Genomic DNA, 16,475 nt, shown 5'->3' on the forward strand with positions numbered 1-16,475 from the left:
CACTAACTAGATTCTTATATAAATAAATAATAAAGTCAAAACACAGGAAAATAAACACTATACAAATAAACAATGTGACAAAACAAGCACACAGAATTACACACATACACAAGCAATCACGTATTATACAACGGGATACTTCATCTGGCATATTACTAGGCGTGGCTTCCGCCTGCCATCACACAACGTATCCAAGACTTAATCTAAGAACTCAGGTGCCTTAAAGTGCACAACAATACGTTAATTTGGGCGACTACCACGGGGTTATTATCATGGACTAAGGATATGCACTACAGTTCAAAGGTGGATCAGGATGACGCTACCATTCACTACAATGAAAATATCTAATATAACAAAACGAAAATACACTGTGATATTTGACATCTCAATAAAACACAAATGCCAGCAGCTATAAGTGAACTTATACACTGACGAGATGCACACATTGAAAAATACTGCCTCCACATATAGTTCAAGCTCCATCACAGCTTACAGGAAAACGAAAACTTGCATATATACATATATTATTGAAAAGCACACGGACACGGCATAAAGTATAAACGGAAATAAGAAAAACGTTTCAACTGTGCTAGGAAGCACCCCATATACAAAAAGTACACCAATGACTTGTAATTGAGGCATAAAAGACGAGAAACATTCCTAAAAGTTGTATATACAAAGCACGTAAGATATTTCGTCATCACCGTTACATAGGAGACGCACATAAACTCTGAGAACACAAAACATTCACGCACTTGACAAACACAATTAGACACAGCTGACCAGCCCGTTAGATTACCCACTGAACACTCACAACTATCTCAAATCTCGTAACTCCAAGGCTTTATATTCAGGCGGGAAGTCTCTCTCCCATCTCCCCTCATATACCAACCTATTTCGACATTTTGTCCTATAAATCGTCCCTGCTAACACCCTAATTCTACTGTTACCATCAACGTGCCTCATAGCCCATGACACGAAAATATAATCGGCCACAACATACGACACCGCACGTTGTACACGCAAGTCAACCCCACCTACATCAAAACTCAACGCCCGGAGTACCTACAAACCTCCCCCCCCCCCTACCAAATGCAAAACCCTACTGAACCACTCTCGTACCATACCTAAAGTCTCACAGAAATACACAACATGAAAAGCAGATTCCTCCATCCCGCACACCGGACAACCCCAGTCTTCCTCCAAACGCCTATTATACAACACCACCCCAGACGGCAAGATTCCATGTAAAAATTTAAAAACCACTTCCCGTACTTGAGCAGGCAGCCGCAACTGTTGAACTCTCCTCCATATATCACCCCACGCATACATGGGATACATTCCTTCAACTCGCATACATGGGATACATTCCTTCAACTCGCACCACGACTACCTCCCTACCCGCCCTTTCTAAGGTACATAATTTTACACTTACACAGCGCACGTCCCTCATGTTCAATAATACGCGAAGCATCGCGTCGCACCAAATTAAATTCCTCCCTCTCCACCACCTGCGCAGGTCGTGATACAATTCACTTAACCCGCCATGCATCCCACCCAGTCGGAGAAAACGATGCTTCACGTAACATGCCATGACATGAGCCTCTAGAGGAATGAGACCCAACCCTCCCTGATGCAGTGGTGTCTCTACCACCGCTCTTGTGAGCCAATCGCATCCTGAACCCCACAAAAATCGATAAATTCTATGTAAAAGACGTTTGACGTCCCCCTGCAACAGAGGATACAGTGCAGCAACGTGCCATACTTTGCTATAAAGCAGGACATTAATGACCACCGCCCTCTGATGCAGGGTTAAATGTCGCGGCCGTAGACTATTTAAGCGCCCCAAGACACTATGTACAACCCTCCCCGAATTGCACGCCCTCATCTGATCGACCTCCCGCATATAATGAATACCACATATAGTGATACGATCAACCACAGTCCACCCCTCTGCATCCACCCCATCCCCCACCCACTCCCCCAACTCCATAATTTTCGATTTTTCTCTATTAACACACATCCCCGTAGCCTTGCCAAATATGTCAACAAGTCTCCCAACAAAACCCAATTGCTCCCGTGAACGTAATAACACAGTAGTATCATCAACATAACCCACAAGGGTTGGTCGACCACTACTCGGACCCCACGATGTCTCTATTCCCCGCCCACAAACAGCCCAGTAAAAAGGGTCCTGCATACATGCAAAAAACATTTGAGACATGGGGCATCCCTGACGAATGCCCCTGCTCATGTGTACAAAAACACCTAACTTGCCATTAATTTGTACTTTAAAACCCGCTCCATTGTACAACGAACGGGCCCACATGATGATGTACAACGAACGGGCCCACATGATGACCTCATTTCCAAAACCCTGCCATCTCATAAATTTCCACAGAACCTCTCTTTCCACACTATCAAAAGCGGCTCGCCAGTCTAAAGCCAAAACACCACCCCCACCCCTCACCCCGCATTCCTCAACAAACTCCCTGATATTCCCATGACCATCATACATTGACCTACCTGGCACACCAAACTGACTCTTATGGATTACCTTATCAAACACTTTCTTAATTCTATTCATCAATATTTTCGCATATAGTTTATAGTCACTACACATCAACGATATGGGACGGTAGTCCTTAATCGCTAACGGCACATCACATTTCCTAACTAAGACCAACACCGCCGTACGCTGAGACAGACCTAACACCCCCCCCCCCCTCCTTCATCGCATTGAGTAAACGAACCACAAAAGTCCGTATTACCTCCCAATGTTTGATATAAAATTCACAAGGGATGCCATCAATGCCTGGAGCCTTCCCCTTACTCATTCCTTGTAGTGCCTCCCACACCTCTGCCTCAGATATAGGCCCACCCATGAGAAGGCGATCATAATCATTTAACTCGCATCGTACGCCTCTTCCCAAATCCTGTATCGCATGCTCACTCACGTCTTTACTTTGCATCTGGATCTTACTCCAGGTATCGACATAAAAACTTATCCCCTCAGTTGTTGTTAAGACCTGTCCCTCACTATACCCGTCAACTTCCTCCTGCACCACTAAACTCACAATTTCAGTCGCTTTTCGCCTTTGTGTCTGACTTTGTAAGACACAAGCAGACGGCTTGTCACCCCACAAAGCCTCCTCCACCCCACTCGAAATGCACGCCCCATCGAAAACCTTATTTTTCAATACTTGGATTTGTTCTTTAATAGCATCGATCTCATCCACTGGGTAAACCCCAGATGCCTCTCCCTGTTCATAACATTGTCGTAGATGACCCTCCAGGTACCTCTGAAAACCATACTCCAAGCGAGTGGCCTCCTTACACCGATTCACATAAAAATCCTTAATTCGAGGCTTCACAACCTCATCCCACTGTCGTACTAAATCCCATCCCTCCCAGGAGTCTACTCCCATAGACGCCCAGAAGTCCTCGAATAGTTCCCTATCATCCGCACTTTGTAACATCCGCATATTCAGTTTCCAGTATCCCTTAAAACGATGCGGGAGACCTCCCCAGTCGAGCTCCACAAAAACTCCCCGGTGGTCGGAGAAAAAGACGTTCAATACACGCACACTGATTACGACCACCCGCCGAGACACATACACCCTATCTAAACATGCTGCATAGCCTCTACGCACAAAAGTATGCTCAATCCCAAAGTCACGTCCTCCGCATACATCAACCAACCCCAAACCAGACAACAAGTCACCCAAAACAAGCGAACAGAACCCCGCCCCCCTCGGTTCAACATCTTTACGGCGCACTACACAGTTCCAGTCACCACCTACCACTGTAATTTCTGGCAGGGACCTCAAATAATATACCAAGACATCTCTAACAAAAGTATTTTTAATATTAACATCATGTTCAGCCGGCCCATATACCCCTACAAAACCAACTCTTCTACTACCCCAATCCCCCACGACTCGCACCACGCGACCCTCCCCCCCTTCCTCCCAATGTCTCAGCACAAACGGGCTGGTCGCTTTTATCAACACAGCCACTCCACCTTTCAGACGTCTGGAGTGAGTCACATAAATGTCATAACCATCCATCTCAAACAAACTTCCTACTTTATGGTTATGTTCTTGCAAAAAACACACATCCACTGCAAAACGATTCAACCACTCACGCACCTGCACACACTTTCTGACAGATTTCAAACCATTAACATTAATAGTTACACACCTAACTGTGTTAAAGGTGGCTTTCCTCTAGGGGCTACCACTCCCTTTTTCTCTTTGCGCCGGCAAGCACCCAAGGCACTTCCTGCACCTTTGGCAATCCCCGTGATATTACCTGCTGTCCTGGACTCGCGCGACCTCCCCCCACCCGTGATTTCCGACCACGTCTTCTTCCCTGAACGTTGTCCAGGGGTCAAGACATCATCGGAGTCGGATGGGGTAGCCGCACGCTTCCTAGAAACAGCATCTTCAGACATGTCAGTACTTGGAGTGTTCTCCTTGTGAATTTCTGCCTCAACAGTATGAAAACTCGAACTCTCCAAATCGCTCACTTTAGCTATCTGATCAGCATCATCTGCACGTAATTTCCCCCCATCAGAACACAACACAGAATCAGACTCATGCGATGCTAATAGGTCACTTAACGCAGATACAATGTCGGCTTCCATCTCACCTGCCTCTCTTGCTAGAGGGATTTCACTGTTCACATGTTCCACCTCGTCAAGGGAGGCAGTCCCAGGTAGAGTCACACAAGATGACTCTAGTAGCATGGCCCTATCAACCTCAGCACTCCATGATGTCATACGCGGCGAGGTCTCGACAACCTCCTCTTCCAGAGCCTGACGGGGTACCTCACCGTCAGGACGACGACCACGCCCCGATGGCGGCTGGCGCTGGACACACTGAGCCGCTATGTGATCCAGAGCGCCGCAGAGGCGGCAAGTTCTTCTCTGTCCAGGGTACGTAACGTACACCTGGGAACGAAACTCCTCCAGTTGAATGTACGAAGGAATCGGCTGACGCAGGGACATTTTCAACGTAAATGACCCCTTCTGAAGGCCATTATAGTGGCCGTCAGACCACCTACCCATGGTGACCAGGTGGATCTTCCCATAACGTTCAAAAACGTCACGTATATCAACTTCATTGGCCTCAAAAGGCACGTTTCTCACACGTACCCACGTATAGTAACGTGAAACGTCATGCAACTGGACAGAAACTGCTGGGGTGACTTGCTTACTTATATCCTGGTACTGGGTCACAATCTTCTCGTACATCTGAGTGTCACAAAACTTGACGAAGATCCGTGTAGTTCCATTCAAGGCGACGCCACACAAGGATTCACGTTGAATGCCATAAGTATCACGAATGATTGCTGGCAGTAACACATTTACTGATTCGCCGGTGATAGATCCCTGCGTTAGTTGAATACAAACAGTATTAACACGGCGGCGAAACGCAGTCGCCATTGTTGTTGATGTTGTAAACACTCCTCCACCAGGTGTCGGGACTGAGGAGCAACAGCTGACAACCGCTCAGCACAACGCCTGAGCAGAGAAAATGTTTATAAAGTTACAACGGATTCACCGAGTCGTGGAAGACACGTGACACTGTTACAGTTATCGTGCACGTCGACCACCCAACACAACGACCACCCTAGGACGAAATACCAATGGCCTTGTAGCTCACCAGTGTCAATTACCACACTCATACATCTTAAGGTAGACTTCTTAGCTTGTGGTAGTTGAATCGCGTTCATTAACCAGGTCTCATAATCATAGGGCCAAATGGTAAACACTCGAGGCGACGTCTCCACCAAACCTGTGAGTGCCGGGTATTCAGCGTCTGGATCTGAGCCAAAGAGCTAAGTGAGGATACAGACACCTGCATTGGTGAGCACTAATATGTTTTTTTCCACACAGCTCATCTTAATTACAGGAGTCTACCCTGTTAGAAATTTGGGAAGGCTGGTGATTAATGGTATCGCATGTAATGTCCATAAGTAAAGATAACTTAGTTTTCAACATATCTCTGAACGGTGTTGTTTAATTTTTATATCCTTGTAGCCTTCCAGTAATTTTTAGGTCTCAGTCGTCTTTAACATTTTTTTTATTATGACTGAAATGCATAAATGTTATTTTGAGCAGTTTTTTTTTCTTATATTTTCGAGTTTGTCAATATCCCACTAAATACTCTTAAATGATCCCCACTGTAACCACAGAGCAAATTTTTACAGAAGAATCACCTACAGCTACGCTGGTGGGAGATGAATCATATTAGAGAAGTGATTTTCAGCCAGGGGTAAATTTATCCCTGGGGGTAAAAAATTACATTGCAAGGGGTAAATATTTGATGTACCTGATAATTGAATAATAATTCAATTAAATTTCATTTTGTAAAATGTGTGTGTGTGTGTGTGTGTGTGTGTGTGTGTGTGTGTGTGTGTGTGTGTGTGTGTGTGTGTGTGTGTGTGTGTGTTTGTGTGTGAGAGAGAGAGAGAATGCTAAGAATGTACTCACCTATATGTGGTTGCAGGGGTCGATTCATAGCTCCTAGCCCCACCTCTTCACTGGTTGACACTAATTCACTTTTTCCCTGCTCCTTGATCTTTGTCATACCTCTTCTTAAAGCTATTTATGAAACTTGCTTCCACTACTTCACTCTCCAGATGTGTATGTGAATAACAGCCACAAGTTTAGCAGCAATGAAGACAAAGGCCACAACTGAAAGCCGATTGTGATATGAGAGTAACAGTCATCAACAGCTCCTCGCATAAACAAACTGATTGACTCAGTGAATCAGCAGTTCCCACTGATAATGTTTCTGTTTGGTTTTATTTTTTTTTGTGATAAAAATGGACTGTATAATTATTTCTCTAGAAAACAATATTTTATTTATTTATTTTTGGTGATACGAATGTATATTGCTATTTTTGTGCAAAAGCTAAATAATTTATTTTTTTCTGATCTTGTTTTTCTGTCCCTTTATGATGGCGATAAATTTTTGTATGGAGTAAGGGAGTAAATGGAGAAATACATCAAGCCGAGGGGGGTTAAGAATGGAGGAAAAGTTGAGTATCTCTTATGGTGTATAGATATAAAAATAGATGGATGAACCTCCTTAAAGCCAACTGGCCGAGTGGTTTACGCACTCGCCTGTAGTTTTGGGACTCACTTCCCAAGGGTTTAGACCCCACCCTTTCCGTGGTTTGGTTAACTTTTGCTTTATACTTTCAGTATATGCTGTAAATTTCCGTACCCATCCGTTCTGTCAAATCCTCCGAATAACTTTTAAGTCGAGATCATATCTACCCTAATCCTTCTCTTATCGTTGTCAGGTTCAGTTCATTTAGTGACTAATCACAGTTCAATCATCTTAGTGGACTGTTTTTTAGACAAACTACTGGACATTACTGAGTTTACAAGCAGGTGGCTTCCACGATAGTGTTGTATAGTGTAAAAGGAATGATGACTGTGTGAGCATTTGAGCGTGTGTGTGTGTGTGTGTGTGTGTGTGTGTGTGTGTGTATGTGCGCGCGCGTCTGCGTATATGAATATGTGCTTGCAAGCATACCAGATCGTGTGTACGCGCGCGTGCAGGAGCACGCTGGTGTCAGTGTCTCTGCCTCCCCTCAAAGCAGGTCCTGCGGCGTTAATTAAGACACTGGGCCTGGACGAGCCATCAGTCCAATTACTCGCTGATGAATCCAATGAAAGAGGAAATGGTCCGGAATTGAGGGCCTGTTTACATGCAAATAAAATGCATTATTATGTCTATGTCGTTTTTAATTCAAGAAATCCTCCTAACTACACAAATTCATTATAGTTGATGGTTTACCATAATTATTGCCCATGTGGTCACACACACGCACGCTATTGCCCACACACACACACACACACTCGACTCTTGCAACCACAATTAGGTGAGTACACACATACACACACACCTGTTTGGAACCCACACTTGATCAAGCACGTCAAGAAATTAGAGAAAGTGCAAAGGTTTGCAACAAGACTAGTACCAGAGCTAAGGGAAATGTCCTATGAAGAAAGGTTAAGGGAAATCGGCCTGACGACACTGGAGGACAGGAGGGTCAGGGGAGACATGATAACGACATATAAAATGCTGCGCGGAATAGACAAGGTGGACAAAGACAGGATGTTCCAGGGAGGGGACACTAAAACAAGAGGTCACAATTGGAAGCTGAATACTCAGATGAGTCAAAGGGATGTTAGGAAGTATTTCTTCAGTCATAGAGTTGTCAGGCAGTGGAATAGCATAGAAAGTGGCGTAGTGGAGGCGGGAACCATACATAGTTTTAAGACGAGGTTTGATAAAGCTCATGGATCAGGGAAAGAGAGGACCAGTAGCAACCAGTGAAGAGGCGGGGCCAGGACCTGAGAGTCGACCCCTGTAACCACAAATAGGTGAGTACACACACACACACACACACACACACACACACACACACACACACACACACACACACACACACACACACACACACACACACACACACACGTACATTAGTGGAAAAGCTGGAAAACCAGGCAGGTATAACTGGGAAAGCGCCATGACGTACCATGACACCTCAGCGAGTTATGGTACGTGATGAGGTGTCAGAGTGGGCACCTGTGACGAGCGGGGTTCCACAGGGGTCAGTCCTAGGACATTCCTGTTTCTGGCATTTGTGAATGACATGACGGAAGGAATAGACTCAGAAGTGTCCCTGTTTGCTGACAATGTAAAGTTAATGAGGAGAAGTCAGTCAGAGGAGGACAAGGCAGGACTACAGAGGGATCTGGACAGGCTGCAGGCCTGGTCCAGCAACTGGCTCCTGGAGTTAACCCCACCAAGTGCAAAATCATGAAGCTCGAGAAAGGGCAAAGAAGACCGTAGACAGAGTGCAGTCTGGGGGGCCAAAGACTACAAACTTCTCTCAAGGAAAAGGATCTCGGAGTGTGTATAATACCGAGCACATCTCCTGAGGTGCACATCAATCAAACAACTGCTGCAGCATATGGGTGAACTTAAGAATAACATTCTGATATCTTAGTAAGGAGTTGTTCCAGTCCCTGCGCACCGTGTAGGTCAGGCCCATATTGCAGTATGTAGTTTCATTTTGGAACCCATACCTGGCCAAGGACATCAGGAAACTAGAAAAAGTGCAAAGGCTTGCAACGAGACTAGTCCTGGAGGTAAGGGGCATGTCCTACGAGGACAGGTTAAGGGAACCCTACCTGACGACACTGGAGCACAGGAAGGACAGGGGGAAGGGACTTAACGACATAAAATACTAAGAGCAATCGACAAGGTGGAGAGAGACAAGGGGTCACAGTTGGAAGCTGAAGACTGACATAAGCCACACGGATGTTAGGAAGTATTTCTTCAGTCACAGAGTTGTCAGGATGTGGAATAGTCTGGAAAGTGAGGTAGTGGAGGAAGGTACCATACATAGCTTTAAGAAGAGGTATGATAAAGCTCATGAAGCAGGGAGTTGTGTTGACCTAGTAGCGACCAGTGAAGAGGGAGAGCCAGGACCCATGAATCGACCCATGCAATCACAATTAGGTGAGTACACACACACACACACCTCATGCATGAGGAAAACCTCATGCATCAACACATCAGGGACACTACCAGAGAGCGAGGGGAGGATTAACCAGCAAGACTGGACCTTGTGTTCACCCTGAGTAGCTCAGACATTGATGATATCACACATGAGAGGCCCCTCGGAGCTAGTGACCACGTAGTCCTGAGTTTTGAGTACATAGTAGAGTTACAGGTGGAGAGGGTAACAGGAGTCGAATGGGAAAAGCCAAACTATAAAAGGGGGGACTACACAGGTATGAAGAACTTCCTGCGGGAGGTGAATGGTAGGAAAAAACAGTAAACGAAATGATGGAGTATGTAACAAGAAAATGCAAGGAGGCAGAGGAAAGATTTGTTCCCAAGGGCAACAGAAACAATGGGAAGAACAAAGCGAGTCCTTGGTTTACCCAAAGGTGCAGGGAGGCAAAAACTAAGTGCATTAGAGAATGGAAGAGGTATAGAAGGCAAAGGACCCAGGAAAACAGGAGATCAGTCGAAGAGCCAGAAACGAATATGCACAGATAAGGAGGGAGGTCCAGCGACAGTACGAAAATGACATAGCATCTAATGCCAAGTCTGACCCGAAACTGCTGTTTAGCCACATTAGGAGAAAGACGACAGTCAAAGAACAGGTGATCAGGCTGAGGAAAGAAGGTGGGGAACTCACAAGAAACGATCAAGAGGTATGCGAGGAGCTCAACAGGAGATTTATGGAAGTATTCACAGTGGAGATAGGAAGGACTCTGGGAAGACAGGACAGAGGGGGACACCAACAGGAAATAGACCAACAGGTGCTGGACGATATGCACACAACTGAGGAGGAGGTGAAGAAGCTGCTAAGTGACCTTGATATCTCAAAGGCAATGGGACCGGACAACATCTCCCCATGGGTCCTTAGGGAGGGAGTAGATATACTGTGTGTGCCATTAACCACAATCTTCAATACATCCCTTGAAACTGGGCAACTACCTGAGGTATGGAAGACCGAAAATGTAGTTCCCATTTTTAAAAAAGGAGACAGAAAAGAGGCACTAAATTACAGATCAGTGTCACTGACCTGTATAGTATGCAAAGTCATGGAGAAGATTAACGGGAGGAGAGTGGTGGAGCACCTGGAACGGAACAAGAGTATAAACGATAACCAGCACGGATTCATGGAAGGCAAATCCTGTCACAAACCTTCTGGAGTTCTATGACAAAGTTACAGAAGTGCGACACGAGAGAGAGGGGTGGATTGATTACATTTTCTTGGACTGCAAGAAGGCCTTCGACACAGTTCCTCACAAAAGACTAGTGCAGAAACTAGAGGATCACGTGCGTATAACAGGAAGGGCACTGCAATGGATCAGAGAATACCTGACAGGGAGGCAACAACGGGTCATGGTACGGGATGAGGTATCACAGTGAGCATCTGTGACGAGCGGGGTCCCACAGGGGTCGGTCCTAGGACAAGTGCTATTTCTAGTATATGTGAATGACATGATGGAAGGGATAGACTCAGAGGTGTCCTTGTTCGCAGATGATGTGAAGTTAATGAGTAGAATTAAATCAGACGAGGACCAGGCAGGACTTCAAAGAGACCTGGACAGGCTGGACACATGGTCCAGCAACTGGCTTCTTGAATTCAACCCTGCCAAGTGCAAAGTCATGAAGATTGGAGAAGGGCAAAGAAGACTGCAGACAGAGTATAGACTAGGTGGCCAAGGACTGCAAACCTCGCTCGAGGAGAAAGATCTTGGGGTGACCATAACACCGAGCATGTCTCTGGAGGCACACATCAACCAGATAACTGCTGCAGTATACGGGCGCCTGGCAAACCTGAGAATAGCGTTCAGATACCTTAGTAAGGAATCATTTAAGATACTGTACACAGTGTACATTAGGCCCATACTTGAGTATGGAGCTCCAGTTTGGAACTCACATCTGGTCAAACACGTCAAGAAATTAGAGAAAGTGCAAAGGTTTGGAACAAGGCTCATTCCGGAGCTCAGGGGTATGTCCTACGAAGAAAGGTTGAGGGAAATCGGACTGACGACACTGGAGGACAGGCGGGTTAGGGGAGACATAATAACGACATACAAAATACTGCATGGAATATATAAGGTGGAATGAGACAGGTTGTTCTAGAGAGTGGACACAGAAACAAGGGGTCACAATTGGAAGCTGAAGACTCAGACGAGTCATAGAGATGTTAGGAAGTATTTCTTCAGTCATATAGTCGTCAGGAAGTGGAATAGTCTAACAAGTGATGTAGTGGAGGCAGGAATCATACATAGCTTAAACACGATGTATGACAAAGCTCTGGAAGCAGAGAGGACCTAGTAGCGATCAGAGAAGAGGCGGGGCCAGGAGCTGTCTCGACCCCTGCAATCACAATTAGGTGAGTACAATTAGGTGAGCATATATATATATATATATATATATATATATATATATATATATATATATATATATATATATGTATGTATATATATGTATATATGCAAATAATGTTGCGACTATCGGGAGATCAACTTCCAATATTTTAGCACGCCTCCCGAGAATCCCGCCAAAATCCTGAGACGCCTTAGTCCACTCGGTCATCAATGCTTCTAACATCAGGTGCCTAGTACCACTGGACATGTCACTCCTGATGCAAGCACATACGTGGCCATGGAAGCTACAGGACTAATTTCATTCTTCCGTTAGAATACCAGTCTTCCTGAGCAGTACACATAATGCATCTATGAATGAGTGGTTTCAAGCAGAAAAAAACAATACTGAGACCTGACACGGATCGAACCTTCGATTTTAGCACGCCTCCCAAGAATTCCGCCAAAATTCCAAGACGCCATGCATGTGCTGGAATCATGGGTGACATGTTTAGTGATACTGGGCACCTGATGTTTGAAGCACTGTTGGCCCAGAGGAGTAAAGCGTGTCGGAATTTTGGCGGGTTTTCTGTAAGGCGTGCTAAAATATTTTGGGGGGTTCGATTCCCGGTTAGTCGCAGTATTATTTTTTAATATCACTCATTCATGGATGCACTAATACATACACACATACACACACACATATATATATATATATATATATATATATATATATATATACATATATACATATATATATATATATATATATATATATATATATATATATATATATATATATATATATATATATATATATATATATATATATATATAACAACACTGCGACTAGCCAAGGGATCAAACCCATATCGTTTTGGGAGTAGAAAGAAATTAGCTTTGTTGCACCTACACCATCGAATGTCCTCGGATTACGGTGCAACACCTAGCTCTGCTGGGTGCGTGATCTTTGTAGGATTGGGTGGTCCTGTGAGTTAGGGCATTGTGTGATTTTCGCTCACCATGAGGTGGGCCAAAACAACATGGGTTCGAGCCCTCGGCTAGTCGCAGTGGTTACAATACATTACACCTAGGAATCACAATTAAGTCTGAAGCTACACGTATAATATACCTCCCTATGTGTGCTATTACACCTAGAAATCACTATTAAGTCTCAAGCCACACGTATAATATACTAGCTCCCTATGTACGTTATTACATCTAGTAATCACTATTAAGTCTCAAGCCACACATATAATATACTACCTCTCTATGTACGTTATTACATCTAGGAATCACTATTAAGTCTCAAGCCACACGTATAATATACTACCTCCCTATGTACGCTATTACACTTAGGAATCACTATTAAGTCTCAAGCCACACGTATAATATACTACCTCCCTATGTACGTTATTACATCTAGGAATCACCATCAAGTCTCAAGCCACAAGTATGATATACCTCCCTATGTACGTTATTGCACCTAGGAATCACCATTAAGTCTCAAGCTAGACGTATGATATGCATACCTCCCTATGTACACTATTACACCTAGGAATTACCATTACTTCTCAAGCCACACGTATGATACAGCTCCCTATATCACGATACTCTAACTCACTTTAACAAGGAAAGTCAAATAAGTCTTTTTTTCCACTTCTTTTAGGTTCCATTAAGTACTTTGATGAAGTTAATGTAGCCCTTGCTGACTCGACTCAAACTTGATTAAAAGTAATCAACTTTGGCGAAATATAATTTTTTTCATAAACTTTCACGGGAGTTAATAGAGGGCCATATTTTTAAATTGGTAGATATAATGTGGGTTATCTGAGAGTAGTGATGATGCCCTATAGAGATCATGACATTTTTCCCATATGCGTTTTTAGTTTGTTCCACAATACTGAAGAATTGATTTCATTTCAACCCTCTCAGTAATTGAATAACCTCTTAAGTAACAAAAAGATGTGTATATTAAATGACAAATCAGTTTGTTTCAAATACTGTATGATCTTTTTACCTTGAGAAAATGTATTAGTATCAGGGAAACAAAATAATGTCAGTATCAGGAAAGCATAATGAGATTACGTAGACCTTAGGTAAAAGAGTGAATAAACTAGGTAATGTTAAGTAATGCTATATAAGGATAAGTTACGTTGTGTCATGCTAGGTTATTTAATGCTAGTTCATGCTAGAGCATGCTGTCATGGTAGGTCGTGATAGAGCTTGCTAGGTCATACTAGGTTAGTTTAATAATGCTAGGTCATGCTAGGTTATTTCAATATTGCTAGATTATTTCAATATTGATTGATTATTTCAATAATGCTAGGCCATGAACGATCGGTAATTCTAGGTTGTGCTATAATATAGTTAGTTAAGCTACAAAGGAACATGTTGTAGTTCATAGAGCATTTTATGCCATAAGTTACATTCATTAAAGATTGGCCATGTTTAAGCATCACAACAACACAGGTCTTCCTGAATATGCACTACACGAACTCATAGCAGGCTTGGGCTGCCTCTGGTAACCTCGTCCACTCATTATTCTTGGTCCAGCACCAGTTAGCTGGAGAGGATGGCAGCTCAGGTGCTGGCATCACTGTTTGACCAGACACAGGGTCTCCTAGGTAGGCTGCTCCTCCAGAATCGCCTGCTTTGGGAAAATCAATAGTTTCTTATGTTGTGTACGAATGGTATATAATACCGACAAGATGAGAGTAAGACACATGTGCAACATCTGGGTATCTTTATTGTAGACGTTTCGCCATCCAGTGGCTTTATCAATACAAATTCCAGGACATAACTTGAAGACAGTAGAACTATGTACAGAAGATGAGGTAATCAGTCCCTCAACCTAGGAGTAGGTGCAAACAGCACCATAGTCGTGGAGATTCTGAAGCAGAAGAAAGAATCCTGGCGCTTATATAGTAACGTCAGGTGAAGCAGACGAGGGCAAATTCACTGGTGGGCGGGATTCCCCAGTGGAAGTAGGTCCTTCCCAAAGAGATGGGTTAGTTGTTGTAGAGGTAGTTGTCGTAGTTGTGAAGGTTATGTACATGTCCTCAGAATTAAGATTCCATGATGTTGCAGTGTCTGACAAGTTGTGTACGAATGGTATATAATACCGACAAGATGAGAGTAAGACACATGTGCAACATCTGGGTATCTTTATTGTAGACGTTTCGCCATCCAGTGGCTTTATCAATACAAATTCCAGGACATAACTTGAAGACAGTAGAACTATGTACAGAAGATGAGGTAATCAGTCCCTCAACCTAGGAGTAGGTGCAAACAGCACCATAGTCGTGGAGATTCTGAAGCAGAAGAAAGAATCCTGGCGCTTATATAGTAACGTCAGGTGAAGCAGACGAGGGCAAATTCACTGGTGGGCGGGATTCCCCAGTGGAAGTAGGTCCTTCCCAAAGAGATGGGTTAGTTGTTGTAGAGGTAGTTGTCGTAGTTGTGAAGGTTATGTACATGTCCTCAGAATTAAGATTCCATGATGTTGCAGTGTCTGACAAGTTGTGTACGAATGGTATATAATACCGACAAGATGAGAGTAAGACACATGTGCAACATCTGGGTATCTTTATTGTAGACGTTTCGCCATCCAGTGGCTTTATCAATACAAATTCCAGGACATAACTTGAAGACAGTAGAACTATGTACAGAAGATGAGGTAATCAGTCCCTCAACCTAGGAGTAGGTGCAAACAGCACCATAGTCGTGGAGATTCTGAAGCAGAAGAAAGAATCCTGGCGCTTATATAGTAACGTCAGGTGAAGCAGACGAGGGCAAATTCACTGGTGGGCGGGATTCCCCAGTGGAAGTAGGTCCTTCCCAAAGAGATGGGTTAGTTGTTGTAGAGGTAGTTGTCGTAGTTGTGAAGGTTATGTACATGTCCTCAGAATTAAGATTCCATGATGTTGCAGTGTCTGACAAGTTGTGTACGAATGGTGTATAATACCGACAAGATGAGAGTAAGACACATGTGCAACATCTGGGTATCTTTATTGTAGACGTTTCGCCATCCAGTGGCTTTATCAATACAAATTCCAGGACATAACTTGAAGACAGTAGAACTATGTACAGAAGATGAGGTAATCAGTCCCTCAACCTAGGAGTAGGTGCAAACAGCACCATAGTCGTGGAGATTCTGAAGCAGAAGAAAGAATCCTGGCGCTTATATAGTAACGTCAGGTGAAGCAGACGAGGGCAAATTCACTGCAACATCATGGAATCTTAATTCTGAGGACATGTACATAACCTTCACAACTACGACAACTACCTCTACAACAACTAACCCATCTCTTTGGGAAGGACCTACTTCCACTGGGGAATCCCGCCCACCAGTGAATTTGCCCTCGTCTGCTTCACCTGACGTTACTATATAAGCGCCAGGATTCTTTCTTCTGCTTCAGAATCTCCACGACTATGGTGCTGTTTGCACCTACTCCTAGGTTGAGGGACTGATTACCTCATCTTCTGTACATAGTTCTACTGTCTTCAAGTTATGTCCTGGAATTTGTATTGATAAAGCCACTGGATGGCG

The 16,475-nt window shown here is 44.0% G+C and overlaps 1 protein-coding gene across 4 annotated transcripts in view; it reads right to left on the reverse strand.

Moving 5' to 3' along the window:
- The window catches only part of LOC128697956 (RING finger protein 207), a 111,452-nt gene that overhangs the window by 36,710 nt on the left and 58,267 nt on the right, over nt 1-16,475 (reverse strand). Inside the window, exon 1 of one of the 4 annotated variants that reach the window (XM_070097626.1) lies at nt 6,500-6,664. The exons of the other annotated variants lie outside the window; for them this stretch is intronic. The gene's annotated coding sequence lies outside the window, so the exon portion shown is untranslated. Of the gene's footprint in view, nt 1-6,499; nt 6,665-16,475 lie in introns of those variants that run through there. 4 annotated transcript variants of the gene reach the window in all.

This window comes from Cherax quadricarinatus, chromosome 58 (assembly GCF_038502225.1).
Source record: "Cherax quadricarinatus isolate ZL_2023a chromosome 58, ASM3850222v1, whole genome shotgun sequence".
NCBI classification, from domain to species: domain Eukaryota; kingdom Metazoa; phylum Arthropoda; class Malacostraca; order Decapoda; family Parastacidae; genus Cherax; species Cherax quadricarinatus.